Source organism: Acromyrmex echinatior, chromosome 2, assembly GCF_024713525.1.
Source record: "Acromyrmex echinatior isolate Ae372 chromosome 2, ASM2471352v2, whole genome shotgun sequence".
In the NCBI taxonomy this organism is placed as follows: Eukaryota; Metazoa; Arthropoda; class Insecta; order Hymenoptera; family Formicidae; genus Acromyrmex; species Acromyrmex echinatior.
Genome location: NC_141853.1, coordinates 18,596,750 through 18,612,242, shown reverse-complemented (window position 1 = coordinate 18,612,242; position 15,493 = coordinate 18,596,750). Strand labels below are relative to the sequence as shown.

The 15,493-nt window shown below is 36.5% G+C and overlaps 1 long non-coding RNA gene across 3 annotated transcripts in view; it reads left to right on the top strand.

The window, feature by feature from the left end:
* The window catches only part of LOC147910578 (uncharacterized), a 213,888-nt gene that overhangs the window by 102,438 nt on the left and 95,957 nt on the right, over window positions 1-15,493 (top strand). The gene's annotated exons all lie outside the window — the stretch shown is intronic.

Genomic DNA, 15,493 nt, shown 5'->3' with positions numbered 1-15,493 from the left:
AATTACGATCGATAACTTCGCACGTCGCAACATGATGTTGCTTCCGCTATCCGATAATGCCTGGATTAATTTGATGCCGGGATCGAATAGCCGCATAATTACGTTCGCTCGGAAAATGTCGAAGTGCATTCTTTACTTCGAGAATCTTCTGATACTGCAGAAAGCTCACTTATCAGACTTAATTCAACTTTTTACAGATAGAATTATATATTGACATGTTAAAACAGATATTAATAACTCTATAAGGCTAACACTATAAGGCTAAATAATTAGAGTGGCACGAGTGCTATTAAGTCACGAGAATATAACATGCGTGATAAATTGTTAGTCGAGCAATGTTAGAAATGCAATAGATAAAAGACAACATAGTTACTTCTAGGACCCGTCTTCTTTTTGTCACCTTATTTTATTTGCGCGCGCACATTTCTGCACGATGGGTTTCCTTTCTTTTTTGCGGAGTTCACGTGAGTTATATTGGTTTACTTGGAATTTCGGAAGCAAACTGGAATACAGTTGGTGTTTCGTGAATTTGTTTCGAGACGACTGGTCTGGAATTCCGCCGGGATCCGATTAAATTCCGTGAGAGAAATGGTTTTAGTCCCGACGGCCTATAATCTCGAAAGCATAGTCTAGCTATGAACAACGGGTATCATGGGACAATTCGAATCCGTTTAAATGATAATTTGAAAAGCTAGTTGGCATCTAAAGCTCTCGCTATATCGCTAGTGGCCCGTGTAACGATCAAATTGAATGACAATGTCGGGCAAACTGAGGTTAGTGTATATATAACTCTTTGTTAACTAGTTTGCATGCACACAATTAGCTTGCAATCTAAAAATATCCTACGTGTGTGTGTATATTTTTATATTTTAATTAAAATTAGTGCACAGAAGTCTCTGACTACACATAGAGATCAAAATATATTATTTATATATTTTATTTGAGACTCTTAGTTTTTTTGTCATTAAATGCTAGAGATATAAAAATTGGTTCTGGTGTTCGCGCGCGATTATTTGAAGTGAAAACACATACATTTTGTCATACAATTAATATCAATAAATTCGAAACAATTTCCAGATTTTGTTGGTTATAAGTGATCAATAGTTCGCGGTTAGTCCGCGCGAGTAGAAACGGAATATCAATAATTCTATTAACATGCATTCCTTTGCAGCTCGATGGGGATACCAAAGCTATTACCAAATTTCGCTTACGCGACGGTCATGGCGGGGAATGCGTGGCGATTGCGGTAACGTAGACCAGAGATTGAGTTTTCCCAGGAGAGTGTGCGTGTCGTGGAAAGCGATGAGGGGCTTTATTTCGTGTATACGCTATAATTGTAAGTTGCTCGACTCGGTCGTATCAAGGAGTCCGAATGAATGCCGTTAGTTCGAATTCCGCCGAGCTTCGCGGTTCCGCAACTGCAATTGCGTGACTCCCGTCGAGCAATACGATCTCGACTGACCTCTACGTTGCTGCTGCTGCTGCTGCTGCTGCTGCTTGCGAAAGGAGATATAGAGAGTTCCTCTACATCTAGGAAATTGGAGAATGGGACCAAAAGCAATTGCAGTAGACTGCAAAGGTATCCGTAGTCTTGAAAGTGACGAGCTGTGCTGATGATTACTCGGATTAATCATTTTTATTCGGGAATACGTTTAATCCAGGATTTCTCATTGTTCCATGAATACAAATTAAGTTTTCATTGCGAGATTACGCAAAATTTATTTAGAATGCATAGTCACTTCGGAGTTACTTTTTCAATAACTTCGACGTTCGCATGTATCTCATATTTCATTAGTCTAAGTTCGCAATCTTGTTTTTATAGGTCGTAAGCCGTAAAGCCGTAAGAAATTGACTAATCACAGTTGATGAAAAAAAATAATCAACTGTGATTGGTCAATTTCTTATGGCTTTACGACTTAGAGCTTCTTAAAGTAAAGTTGTCGACCTAAACTTATTCCTTGTTAAGTATTAATCTATATTATTCAGAAGCGACACAGCTTTGTCAATCTACGTAAAATTGATAGTAAGAAGGCACGGAAGATATATGCCGCAGAATATTTTATGCGGTGTCGTCTTTCACAATGAAATATGTTTTATTGCTATGAGGGATTCCCGTGACGTTAATGGGTAAATTCAACATCGCAGCATAAATTCTGTTGAACGATGTAATCGTGATAATCCAGGCAGGAACTACGCGCAAGAGACATTCGCGTCTCATTCTCATGGAACTCGCGGAAGCTTACGGGACGTGATAGAAGCGAATTGTACCAAAGCAGACTTTTGCATCGACGATAGTTCAAATTCATTGGGCTCTGTTCGACATGTTTACGTGATAGTCATCCGTAAGCGGTAGATTGTTTGCACCGGTCATTGCATACGAACGAGATGCATCCGATGGATCCATAGCTTATCTGTTCAGACCGAAATAACTTGTCGCGCTTGATTATGAAGGCTATATTTTTTTCTGTACATCAGTAAACCGTATTGGATTCAGTTAATCGACAATCCGTAAAGTCTGTTTGCAAAGTGTATTGTTAGGTGATTTTATTTAAATATTTTTTTATTGTATTGTAAATTGAACAATCAATATTGAAATTTCGCGTATCGATTCATTTTTATTCATTTATATTAGCGTAACTTAACAAATGAAAAGAGGCGATAGAATTTGATTTTTATAGAGTTGTATGATTCAGATCAGTAATTATTTGGACCTAGTAGAATAGTACAATGTTGACCATTTGGAATCCTGTTGCGTGCACAGGAACGTGTAAGATAATAGTCTCGTGTGCCCATATCTCACACATATTCGCAGAATAACGTAGACTATAATAGCCGCAAACATACTTGACCGCAAAACCGCAGTTTACTTCAATGGCTTATTATATTCATGTTAAAATGAAGAATTAAAACACTAGACAATGATTTCTTCAATTTACCTAACAAAAGTATATTTATTGTTTAATTTCTGATGCCATACTAATATTTTTAAACAGTTTAAATTTAATGATTATTTCTCATTTTTTTCAAACACGATTTACGTTTGGCTTTTTAAGTTTTTACATCACGAGATAATTGAAGAGGGCTTAGAAATTGTATTGACTGTATCGTTTAAACACGAACAGTTTTGTAAACTGCGGAAACGTTTTATTCGTGAATTATCTCGAGATTAGATTTTCGTACAAACGGTAATGAACGCACGGTAGCTCGCGCTGCTCACAATTTCCGCCTGAAGTCGTAGAAGGTATTAGTTCGAGTTACAGAGATGTTGGCGTCTTCGAAGTTGCAATTGCACGACAGAAGCAACGTAATAACTTCTATTGCATGTAGGACGCGATTGCCTTGTACTGTTGCGATGTCCGCGGGAATGTAAGGAGATTTACTCTTGACTAGAAATGAATCGGTATCTTGGTAATTATGTTCATAATTGCGTCAATTAATGATTTATCCATGACGTACTCAGTGTCCCGTTACCTATTACGCTACCGAATGCACTAATGATTTTAATGACCGATGTCGTTTAAGAGAATGCGAATAATTATCTCAAATTGGTAGCTTTAACGTAGTTATTCTGCTTGTTAATTAATACATTCTATATATTCTCAACAAAATGCGTAATAATATTAGGTTTCAGCAAACTTATATTACCCTACATATACATTATCTCATTATATTCCTATCCTCTTTCGATAATTCCATGTCTGCAAATAATAAGCTTGCCCAGGCTGAAAGGGTGTGGAAATCCTGTCGTTTGACCATGCGAGGTCTTGGAAGCGGCTCGTTGCATCCGCAATCGCGCGTATTAATCGATTCCCTCGGGAATACATCAAGCAGAAGACGGTTGGAGACCAAAGGGTCACTGTGCACCTCGTGTGCGAAACGACCCTTTGGAGCAGTAAGCTGGCCAAACGGAATGCATGACGTTTCTACGATCCATGATGCCTTTTGTAGTACCTACCTAGCAGTGGTAATCCTCTATATGCATATATATTCAAATATATACAGAAGGTAAAGCATTATTTCTTTTCAGCTGTCACATAATATCACTATAGATGAAAGACTTTAAGAAATGTAGTATTTGTATTGAGCTAAACGAAAATTGATATAAACGTCAATACTTTTTACATATGAGATTGTGAAAAGTAAAAAGGATTTTATGTAAAAATGTTTTAAGTCTGAGCAAGGATCTAATAATAGTCGTAATGTGCTCTTGCTCGGAGATTCAAAATATTTTTATATAACATCACATTTTTTTTATTTCACGATATTATTATGTGCAAAAAATATTGTCTATATAACTTTGTGTTACTTAATACAAAAATATTATATTTACAAATATTATATACGTCTCTCTAGATATCTATAATGATATTATATTATGTAGCTATAGTGGAACGTTGAAAGCGTATCAAGTTTTCTTTGTGGCTAAAATGTTGAGACATTCAAGTAACGATTATTTACCAAGGATCATTGATGTATTTCACCCTTTTATGCAATTATATGTCGTCGTATTGGCGACAAGTATCTGGAATAAACATGAGATGCAAAGCGCTAATATAGAGCAAGTACAGTGAAGAACAAACGAAAGCAGCGATAACAATGAAGTGTACTTTGAAACGCGCTCGTTCGCGCGATGAGAAATGCGCAAACGTGCGAAGCAGGTCGTAAAGTAAAGTGAGTAAACAGTAAAGCAAGGCGTGTAAATATTCCAGAATATTCCAAGTCTCATTTTGCCAGAGAGAACTGTAGTAGATTAATGCAAGATTCAATCGTCACTGGGATTAATTTATATTTGGATAATATTTCTTTGGTTTGTTAACGTAAATTATTTGAACGATTAGAATGCACTGTACGCGTCGCGCATAACATAATTATTCTATTTCAAATTCAAACCAAACGAGCATCAGGTGAACATATTTCCACGTATAATTTTGTATTATATCACATATGCGATATACAGATATCGGGTAAATTCTGGAAGTTTGCGATGGCAAATAATTTCGTTGCATTCAAGAGAATTATACGTTGCACGAAATCGTCCCACAATTTAGTTAGACGAAGCGACATTTGTATTACTCGAGCGAACACTTTTAGATATTAATATATACGAAGTAGTTGCTATATATACTGGCGTGATTGTGCAAGCTATATACGACTACCATTAAGGTGATAGAGTGCGCAATCTACGGCTCAATATTTTCTCAATCTCTACGTGCAAACAAGATAATCGGAATGAGTGTCAATAAAGAATGCATGCTTCACTATTATATTGCCTCTTAGCCGAGCTACAGATAACTCGTGTTATCCTCGAAAACTATAGCTGGTCTATTAAGTCTCGTAGCTTTTACTGTTACGAGCTTTATATAGCTTGTCTACAGCGAAAGCTACAGAAAATATCTTCTACGGATTGCTTGCTCGTTGGCATTATTATTATGATTATTCGAAACTTCTTATTAATATTGTTTTTCTTCGTATTGTTTTTGAATGCATATTTAACGCGATAGCAGATACATTTCATTGCATTTATGTATGTTGAAAAATTTTGCTCGCATAAATGTTTGAACGATTTGACAGTTTCACGGAACGACGAGAAGCTCCGTCGAATTCACTGGACAAGCATTGCATATTTTATAAAATGTCATCACGTAGAGGATACGTTTGCTTTTGTAAACGGAAATGTTCATCCATTTCTATTTTCTATCTATACAATTCGTTTTTTATTCGTGATATCATTTTATTCGTGATTAAATGTCTTTGACGTATTAGGTGTACAAATAAGTTTCCGCTGTTTTTAATAAAAAATTAAGCATTTATTGTGAAAGAACGATACATAATGTTTTATTGAAAGTATTGTCCATCGCTAGCCACTACTTTTTGCGTTTGGCACGAATCTTCATTCAATAATGCTTCCAATTCCGCGTCTTCATACACTTTCGGCCTTCCGCTACGTTCTTTGTCTTCGACGTCAAATTCACTGTTCTTAAATTTTTGAAATCATTCACGACTTCTCTCACTTAAGGCAGCCTCACCATACTGCTTCTACACCATATTGCTTCTACAAGCAATCGATGAGCCTCAGCTGCAGATTTCTTCAAATTAAAGAAGTAAATCAAAAGTTCCCGCAAATGACGCTTATTCGGCTCAAAACTCGGCATTTTCGCACAAAAAAAATATATGATGCTGATACAAAATCGCTAGTATTTCAAAATTATGTTGTTGATGTCCAACCTTACGATATAATGTTTTACATCAGACAATTTTAATCATAGCTTGCTAGTAGCGCCTTTTGTCAAACGACGGAAACTTATTTGTACACCTAATAAAATTGTTTCTTTTCGGTAAGAATTTCTATTGTTTAAATGTACTATGTTGCAGAATTTTGATAACATTATATAACATTTACATGTATTCTCTTACAATTGTATTGCTTTATATCGCTCTTATTTCAGTCGTTTACTCTCGATATCTCTTGTTTCCTTTTCCCCTTCTGGTGCGAGACAGTCGACCGAAATTAAAGCGTTCCAGAATAATGAAGTTAAAGTCTCGGCACATTTCCGCATTTCCCCTTTAGTCCGCCGGGAGGAAGCTCGCAGGAGGACAAAGACAGTGTCGCGGTGAAACGGAGAAAAATAAAGCCGAAGGTAGAAAAAGGTGGAGGAGCAGGCACGTCCTTTCGACCCAAACCACCCTCACATCTCCCCGCTGCACCAACCGCCAATGGCCACGTTCCGCCCCCGAACACTGGTTAGCACTGTCGCCTGCATCCCTTTCTCTCTCATCCTCGTAAACGACCACATGCGAACGCGTAGGTGATCATGGATCGACACACATACACCCGAATGAAATGGCGTATTCACTAAAAGGGTACGAACACCGAATACGAGGGAGTACAATGCGTGCTCGTTGAGGATGGTATAGTGGGAAAATGGATCTGGTTGAAGAGACGTTCCCCGTACATACAGAGTACAAATCGGGATTTGCGTGCATCGTTGCCCTTGGAAAAGTTGAAATTGTTTTTTACCTTTTTCATGCATGTAACTTTGATATAACAATGAAAACTTTATCGCAAATACTAAAGAGAAGCTAAATCGTTTTCTAGTCTTTTAAATTTCTAGTGAAAAGACACATCGATTTGAAATTTTTGTTTCGTAAAATTGCAAATACATTGCAAATTCCCGTTTTGCATAGATTTTAAATTATATGTACTTTTTGTTTAGTTTTCTTCGTTTTGTTATAAACATGTAATTCTCGAGATATCTCGATTTGCTTGAAACGACGTGTTGCGAATACGTATGGGGAAGCATTTAAGAGAAAGAAGAGGGAAACAACGCGTTCGATTACGGCACATCGTAATATATAGTCCCACGCTTGCACAGGGGAAAGGCACCCGCCTCCTAAATTCTCTTAAGCCTGCTGAGTGAAAAAGGGAAGACCGAGGAAGAACTCTCTGATTTGATAATACCCTGCGGATTTCGCGGTGGGTTTGGTACACGATGTTTCTTCGTGATTTATTCTGCGATCACGTGTATGGTGAGCAAATGAATTTTTATGAACCATCGGTCAGAGTGTCTCCATAAAGATTTAAACGGTTGAATCAATAGAAAAACATTGGTTCGTATTCATGCAAAATCAACTCTAAATATTACTCGCTTCTGGATTTTATCTATCTTGTGTACATTGAAAACATCATAGACGGCTGCTTTTATTTCGTTCGTTCGATGATTTGATTTAAGTTCGCTTTTAGAACCATTTGGAAATCTGCCCGATGTTCAGGATTAAATATTAATAACGTTTAAATAATTCAACAAGAAACTTGAAAAGCTTTATTTCTTTAACACGGATACTTTCTGACAGTTTTATTAAAAATTAATGTTTAAATCTGAAGTTTTGTAGAGAAGTTAACTATCTCGACTTTTTTGTACGTTAACCGTTCATAAATTTAAGAGTCTCGCAAAGTGCTGAAATATGTCTGTGCAGAATTTTATGCCAAGCTTGTAAAAAATGGTAAAAAAAAAAGATTATTATTAAGGTCGTTGATCGACCTTATAATTTGTACAGCTCAATTTACTAAATTCATTACACACACAATATCACATATACATACAGCACACACAAATGAAGTATAATAGATACATATTATTAATAGAAATTTAAGATAGAATCATGGAATGGTAATAAAGGATATAACATGTAATTTTTTTATTTTATAGAAAAATTATAATATTTTTACGTTATAGGTAAAATCAAATATTATATAAAATTTAGATTATTAAAATATATAACAAAATGTCAGAGAGCAAAGAAGAGAGAAGAGAAATATAGAAATATTAAAAATAAATACCTACGGACATACAGAACAAATAATTCAACAAATAATAGCACCTATATTTCACACACTACGGACGACAGAAAAATAGCAAACGAAAGAGATGATAAATGTGAAGCTTCAGGAACGGAGCTATCTTTACCTTAAATCGCAATATTTCGTGAAATAGAATTACAAAAAAAAAGGATAAAATAGTGCATCATGAAAAGTAAAATAAATTCAATGGATATGCGTTTTGGCGCTTCATTTATATATACATGTTGATGGTATGATGTCAGAAGTTCAATAAATTACATTTTTCAAGGGTATAGAATTTTTCTTGTGCATTATGCAATACTTTATTGATATCCAACACGACTTTACTTCATGACGCAGCATTGAATTTTTGAAGTATGTTGTATATACACTTGCAGACATAGTTTTACTGGTATTGTTGAACGAGCAAAACGACATTGCTCGGATCCGCTGTTTTTGTAATTCCGTTTGTGCGATGACATAAGTAAATATCGATTCCTATGCAGCATATGAGGGATAGCTTGAGATGATAGCCTCTTTGGAGAGAAGCTGTAGTTAGCAATATAACTTCTCCGAAAACGAGTGTGACGCTTTTCGTAGCGAATCGCATTCGTCAGTCACTACTTCCGTTCACTCCATTTTTCGTCCGGTCTTCGTCGCCTGGCTTGAAAACGGCCCTCTTCCTCCGTCGGGATGTAATAACTCTACATTTCCCCGGCTCGACGACGTCTCACCGCGACAAATAAAACACATCGCTACTCGACCGAACAAATCGACTTTCCGTCCTTGCTCATCTATTAGAGCAAGATCGATGGCAGAGTATAGATCGGAGTCGAGACTTTTGAAATCGGTAGTTCTTGCCTGGTAATGTGGGACATTGAGGCTTGCTTCTTGTCCAAGTTTTATCAATCTTTCATATTTCTAGACATTTTGTAGTAATATATGTGCACTATATGTGTGAAAAGTATATGTGAAAAAAAAGTTTCAGTTTGTATTTTATATAACTTTCGTAATTTATATTTTGAAAATTTTAAATAAATAAAGTAGGTTAAAATAGTTTTTGTTATGATTATTTCAATATGAATACATAGGCACATGATTTATCTATTAATAGAATACTTAATTAAAAGAATACTTAAAATTACACCAGATTTTCCAATGAACTGTATGAAAATAATTGGCTGCTAATGAATGCACTCTTAGGATTACTCTGTTTGACCTGTTTTTGCATTTTGATGGTGCTTAAAATATTCAAGTTGTTATTATATATTTGCGGCATGCGCGTAATCTTAGCACCGAGATACTACCGTGTTTCCTGACATGAGCTAAAATTGAAGAATCTTCATAATGTTCGTATTATTTATAAATTCTTATTAATTATTTAAGTCTTTCTTATTAATCTTTAATTCTTTACGACTTTTATAATTTTTTAAAAAATTATCCTACTTTGTTACTTATAAAAAAACAATTATTAGTGTTATCTTCCGTTTCTCATCAATTTCTATTATCTCTTGTCTGGATATTTAAGATTAATTTTTCGCAAACTATCCCGAATTTTTATTTCTTTATTTCACTTGGCACGTTTGTCGTAGTGGAGATGCGACGGCAATGAGAACCCAAAAGATAAGAAAGAAAAATGCTCACGCAGTGCTGGGCGACACGGACGGACTTTCGCGAAATCTGCTATGTCAGGAGAATTCCTGTAGGAACCCTACTGATCTTTGCACGCGAATATTCCACGATAAAATATTCTTAACTCGCGCGGTCCTATTTGAGCGAAGGGCGGTGCCGGTTGGCAGATATGTTAGTGCGCACCCCTCATTTTCTTTTCCTACTGACATAGCGATTCTTATCTCATCGTCCTCCCGATCTCATGATACCTTGCCAGATACGAGAACGAGCGGAGAGATTCAATTATTGCTCTGAGACCCAATCCTTTAAACGCTCTCCGAGCCACTTCCGAGATAACTCGTTCCGATATTATTTCCTTTATTCAAGAAAGCGATTGTCACAGACCGTTCTTCATACCTTGTTCTTGCTTCTTTAAATATTTCTGAAAATTGAGGAAACATAATTATTGTATATATGTTGATTTAATATATTTAATTATATAGCGATGTATATGATTGCACAATAATTATCTTAAAAGAATCAAAGTACTAAAAAATAATAATAATTATTCTTGTATGAAATTTGCGCAAGAACAACTGTTCTCTGAATTACTGTAGAGAATTTGAGTTATTATAGTTATTTAATCCATTAAAAGATGGATGCATCTGCCATGTTAAGATGTAGAATTCGCTGTAGTTTCCGTAGTTTAGGCAGTTAAAGTGTCGGGATTGGTAGGTGTAAGGGGGTGACAGAGAATATACGAGGGATAATAGAAAGTCACGTATATGGCATTCGTCAACGACCCAAATAAACCACAGTGCTCTGTCTTCTCTCGACCGAATCGTTCGCGCCTTATTAACTTTCGTTCTGCTTCCATCAATTTCCGTGAGGTATCCGTTTCACAGAAAACTGTGTGAAATTAATTTCCTACAATTCCTGGCGACTTCTGGAGACTGTTGCTATATATACGTACAGAAATTTAAAGCTACTTTAATTAATCATTTTGCAAATAAAAATTATGCATGGAAAAGACGGTTTTGTTGAAATATCTATAAATTTAACTAGATATAGATCTAAAAATAATTTTGTTAAACTGTCAGAATTATATAGAACGCTTAAACTGATTGCGAGAATGTTAAAACTTTTTACAGCATCACTCATGCTTGAGTTTCCTACATATTATTTTGGCTCAACAAAATTGTTCATCTCCGTGTTTATATAAATTTTTAAATATTTTAGCAAAATCGTTCTTTCCATGCATGAAACTATAAGAAAGCAAATGAGACAAATAAATTTATTGTTAAAAACTGGAATGTTATGATACAAAAAAAATATAATGGAGATTTTCTTTGTTTCTTATATTAACATTTTTGTCTATTTTTTTCAGCAAGATGGAATATATATCTGTTATAATTCCTAGGTACTTTGACTGTAACTACTATTCTTACTTGCACAAACCTCTAAGCACCTCTTAATCGTCTTTTAGAGGAAAATACCCATAAACGACCATCCATCACACTCCATACATCTAAAATGCGTCAAATCCCCATTTTCAGAAGTACATTGGGATGCATTCTCGCAGATACGTGTAGCGAGATGAAGCGCATACGTCCTAGAATTACTCCCGAATTCCGGCCGCGTCAATAATGTAGCATTATCGCGTTGCTGAAAAGTCGGCGCGAGCTGTCGGGGCTGACAAATCTCATAGTTCGCGGAAACGAATGAAGAAATATACTTCGGTCCGTTTATGCAAATTGCTACTTACGAGGAGAAAACGTTTGCGACTTTTTCCGCCGTGAAATAAAGTGCATAACGAGAACTCAACGTGTTATACTGGTTCGCTTAAATGCATACGTTAAAAATACAGTATCGAAATATGCATGTGATAAATATGCATATTGAGTGTTTTCGTAATGTTTTATGCCAATGAAAGATTTTCTCTCGCGAAAAATCTTATAATTAATGTTTTCTTCTTAATTAATGATTTCTAAATTTTGAATTATTCGAAAATAAAACATTACAGTTCTCAATAAGTGGATATAAAATAAATTCATATGTGTAATTCAGATTTGAATAGCACGCGTTAACAATTTATCATCTTAGACTCATTTATATTTATTTTAAACTAATAACCGAGTTTTAATTATATTTTGTAATGTTTCAAGATTTAATTATTGAGCGACTTCCCAAGAAACCCTCTTGTCGCCTGTGAATCAGCTCTTAAATGTTTTTGCATGTACAGAATCCTGTAGATACAAGGGCGATAAATGGTTTTCCGTACTGGAGTACCATCAGCCTGGAAAACATTATACCGCCAATGTTCTCGCATTCATAGCGGTCCTTATCGACCACAAAGTCGTAAATCATGGTTACGTTTAGCCCATTGCACGAGATAGAGCCCCTTACCACGAGAGGGTGTAGCGAATCCCTCTTCGAGCAATTACGATCCCAGCTATGGCAAAGCCTCGAGGGTCCAAACGAGGAGGATATGGGCGTGTTTGAAAGCATATGATCTACCTATATGCGATTAAGGCCTTGATCTGCCTGTAGGCCACGTTTATAAGTCTCGCATTTATGCATGTATGTGCGTATGTCAATAAAAAAAAGTTTAATGTAAATAAGAATATCAGGATGCGCAATTGAGCGCATATAAACTAGCAATATAAATATTTAAATTGGTTATTAAGCTTTAAATCAATAGAGATGCATGCATATATTCATAGTGCGTTATATCCAACCTTTTAAGATTGATATTATAATTAATAGTAAATGCATTTTCTTTCTAACATGCTTGCAAGAGAGAAAAAAGAAGTCAGTTTATGTAGTGGACAAATAAAAATACCATTTCACTAAACGCATCTGCATGCACGTCCACCGTACGAAATCTCCAATATTTAAGTACAAAGCATACACAATACGCCGAGTATTTTGAGTTTGCGCTTCGCACGCGGGAAAAGACAGGATGAATAAAATATTAACAGTCAATTTAAGCGGGACTTTTCCTGCGGCATTGAAACGAGACGTTTATACGCTTTAGACAGCGACGCGTTATAGTGCCACACCTGAGTGCCACACCATTATTTACAATTTTTCCGTATATATATAATATATATATATATATATACATGCGCGAGCCTTCTACTGGTGATGGACGGACGAGCTCGCATACCATGCGTACGCTTCCCGTTCGAATTCGCAAGGTGCATACGCCGGATAAAATACCAGAACTCCATTTCGTCTGGAATTGCAATTTTGCGGGATTCACCTATGGCCCCTCTTTCCACCCCCGCATCCTCCCTTGTCCTGCCCGTTCTCTCCCTGCCGTCCTCTCCTCTCTTCTGCTGGCTTTCTACATCGGAGCGCGCATGGCGTGCATTATATCAACGTGAATGCGCGTACGGTGGTGAGCCCGCGGGGGCGAGCGAAGATATATGTTGCGTTTCACTCTGGGAAAACAACAGACCGCTGCGCGGATATGACGCGCATCTTCAGTCGGAAAATTCACTCAAAATGTCGTTGCCGATCACGCCAGAGGCGAAGGATCATCGTGCGGCATCAGGGCTTCTTGCGACGATGACGGGTGCAAGCGATTCAATTAGAACTTCACCGGCGCAAGAGGCGGTTGAGCGATTGCTAGTTAACTTATTAGCGAAGTTGTGTCGATTCGGCTAGGCGTTTCATTTCCGCCACGATGAATAATTTGTCGAATTAACGATCACCAGGGAATATTGCGGCGATGAAATCCCCTCGCAGAAACCGCTTGACAGTCAGTGACGTAACCGTCCATCTCTCTCGTGCTACACAAAGTTTTTAACGCTATTTTCTTATACGATTTAAAAGCCTTTTTCAGGCTGCATGTCGAGTTTGTTACTTTGATGGATGTTACCTTTTTGTACTCGTGCGTGTTAACGGATATATCGGTTTTATCTATATTAAGATAAATAACCTAAAATGTCTTTAGAATGTAAAATCGTGCACAAACACATGTTTCATAAACACTATTGTTGGGTTAGAAAAATATTTAGTTCGAAATGTCATTCCTCAACTGTGTCAAGGGACATAAATGGATTTGAAGTCTCGTATAGCAGGAACGTAATTTTGCGCAGTTGCATAGCACGTATAATATATATATATATATATATGTACTAACGGCAAATCCTACTTTGTTGTGACAGCAGAGAAATAATGTTTCGCTTTTGACCTTTCCCCTTGTTCTTTTGGTGGTCCACGCTCATGCATCAAAGTCTTCTCGTAGTATGACGCAGTCCTTTTGAGGATTCTCATGCTTCTTCGCGCCTTGTTGAGGAACTCGGCCACGTGGCAATTTCGTTGAGTGGCTTGTATGTTGCGACTTTCGGTTTAGAAACGTGCGAGCTTTGCGCCCTTCCGGTCGCTTCTTTGTCTCTAGACTGCAAGACGGATTTATGGTGGCTGTTACTTTTAACGATAATTAAATGCACATAATTACGACTTTCTGTATCCGTTCGCGACACTGTCCCTATGATCTCGTAGTACTCTGATTCTCTCAATTTTGGTACAGCTTATAATTGGATGAACGAATGGAAGATATTCTTTTCATTTATCTATGACACTTTAAAAAATTTGCATTTCTTGACCATATACGATTGCTTAAATAGTGAAGCAAACTGGATAAAATTAAACTTAATTACAATATTGTGCTGATTTAATAAGTTTTAGGATTTTTTTTTTTTTACTGGAAAGAGATAATTTCGCCTGACAAGCGAAGCGCGAAACGATTCAGGATAGCGCGTAATCAGGCAGTCTTTAAAAAGAAAATATTCAAAGAGGTAATTACACATGGGCTTCTGAGCAGTTTCAGATAACAAGCTGAAAGTTTACCCTTTGATGTAAGTAAGGGAGCATGGGGTAGATGGGCTACAAAAGGAAGGAAAGGAGTAAAGCTGAGGGCACTACTAAGACTTAACCCTTATGTTAAGTTTATGAGGGGGCAGCTTGCGAGCTTGCAAGCTCGGAGCTTGCAATGCTGGAGGAACCGTGGGTGGTAGCGGCTGGAGGGTGGACAGAGGTGAGATAGGGGTTGAGTTAAGCTTGTGTAAGCTGCCTACGAAATTATGAGTGGGATAATGCCGAGAACTTCTTCTAAGGGGATAGTGCCACACAAAATGCGCTACCTCGCTCGTTATTTTTTATTTTTATGCAAAGAGTGCTTTTCTTTTATCATATCATGGATCAATAATTAAAACTTTTGACAAAATATGATTCTTAATATTAACAGAATATTTCGCTCACAATTTTTTTTATGCAATTTTTTTTACGCAATTTTTTTTACATTTACCGATATTCATGATTAAAATTATGAGCTGCGAGTTGTCAAGATATCGAGAAAAAAAATGGAAATATTTTAAGTAATATGAGTTTGCAGAGAAGAGATATTTAAAATAGGAATAATGCACTGGAAAAGATGTCATGAGACAAGACACCATCGTTCTAAAATGTCAACAATTGGTTTTTCTTTCAAAAACATTGTATCGGCTATTATACGTCTTTTAACACGTACATATA